General features: G+C 22.7%; 1 long non-coding RNA gene across 1 annotated transcript; it reads right to left on the bottom strand.

Moving 5' to 3' along the window:
- Positions 823-1,142, bottom strand: LOC107648064. Its single transcript, XR_001621710.2, has 2 exons — positions 1,002-1,142; positions 823-917 (listed from the first exon to the last, which is right to left on the bottom strand). It is a non-coding gene; the product is annotated as an uncharacterized LOC107648064 (long non-coding RNA).

The raw sequence follows: 2,136 nt of genomic DNA on the forward strand, positions 1-2,136 counted from the left end.
ATAATATTTGTAATTTTTTATAATTTAAATATTTTATATTTTGTAATTAAAATTAATATTTTAACATAGAGACCAACAGAATAATTAAACTTAAATTTTATTACATAACAATTCATCTTACAAAATAAAAAAATATTTTTTATACATTTATATATTTTTATTTAAAAATAAAAGTCTACACTTGTCATTTTAAATTATATTTTGAATTTTGTTTTTGAATTTTAGTATGAAATATAGCTTTTAAAAATATAACTCTTTCTTTATTACATGTAAATGATTACATGCATCCTGTAGAGCTTTATATATAATGATGGTTAGTTTTTACGTAAACTTCCACATCTTAATATAGTAATTTATGTATAAATTTTAAAATTTCTATATTTTTATAGTGATTTATATAGAGTAAATACAAAAACAAAATATAACCATTTTAAAAGATATTGCAATTAGGTAAAATTAATTCATTCTTTATCTATTTATACTATTTGCCCCAAAAAATTTATTAAATGATCAGCAGTAGTATAAATATTTTTTATTATCAGTGTATAACAAATAAAGGAAGATAATAATATATCCATATTAATGCATCATGTTATCTATATTCATTCTCAAATCTCAAATGAAAAAAATATTCTCTCTAATAAAACTAGTATGTTAAAGTAATGCTAAATGTTAGATTTATAATTAAAATTCAAATATTAATTCATATAAGTGAAACAAAATATAACACTTTATATGAACAAAAATAAATACATATCTTTTTCTTTTACCTTGTTCATAACAAATGTTTCAAAACAATGCAAACCATCAAACTGTGGTGCCACACTTGGTTCTCTAATGGCCTTGGTTTGTTCTTCCACCACTCTTGTTGTAGATATTGTTTCCTGATTAGATGCTGAAATTCTTCTTGCATGTTCCTGCGTTCATAGAAACTTTGATGTTACTTTTTGGAATTATATAACATTTTATATGAATATAAATAATAGATATCTTTTTCTTACCTTCGCATTATAGAAGAAGAATCCAACTCCGGCAGCTACAGCAGGGAGAGATGCATAAATCTTTCGCATGGCCATTGGTGTAACGATAGATTGATAGGAAAGAATAAGAGCCTTGTGATGACTATATATATATATATATATATAACTATATGTAAAATAATAAAAAAATAATATCTAAAGTTATTTTATATAATATATTTATAATTTATATATAATATTTGTAATTATATATTTATTACATCTAAAATTATATAATTATTTTAGTAATAATTAATGAATATTAAATAAGATAAATTTCAGTTATTTAAATTTTTTTATTATTGTCAACTAAATATTATTTTAACTATATATGCACGATGATAGCTCAATATAAAAGTCACAAATCACAATGTTACCATTTTAGAATAATGGTAATAATAACATGAAATTGTATATTTTAATTTGGTTTTTTACGATATCCTTCAACCTGACAGGCCAATGACTAGCTAATCCGTCACAGATTTGAGTTTTATTTAAGAGTTTGTCATTAACCAATAAATTGCTGCATGTACAAGATGGGATTTAAATTTTCAATACTTGTTTAAGCAGACGAATGAGTTGACCACTTAACCAACTTAAATTGGTTACATGAAATTTTATATTATGAAGCACAATTGCAAAGTTACAATTTCAAATTTTTTTATATTAAAAAAGTAATATATATTACATAATTTTTAGTTAACTCGTTTTTTTCACAAACCTTCACCATATAAAATATGTTACCTCGTATATTAAAAGCTAAATTATTTAGAAGGAAATGAATTGGAAGAGGAGGGTACGAAGAAGAAGCCAACCAACATTCGATAATCTAAATATCAACGCTACCCGTCACAATCAATTTATTATAGTTGTGAGGAATTTAGTAGCACTGAATTAATTTCCTGAATTGTCTGTCTATCGATGCATTGATTTTGATTGCTTGAAGTCAATTAGAGTAAGGTTGTGACTCTTTTTACCGTGAATATATATCTATCGAATTTAGATCTTCTAAATTTTAAATTCTCATTTTAGACGATAAATTATAATTTTTTATTATTTATTTCATAGATAAAATTAAAATTATTTAAAACTAAAATATCACACATTATCCTCTAAA

This window comes from Arachis ipaensis, chromosome B06, assembly GCF_000816755.2.
Source record: "Arachis ipaensis cultivar K30076 chromosome B06, Araip1.1, whole genome shotgun sequence".
In the NCBI taxonomy this organism is placed as follows: domain Eukaryota; kingdom Viridiplantae; phylum Streptophyta; class Magnoliopsida; order Fabales; family Fabaceae; genus Arachis; species Arachis ipaensis.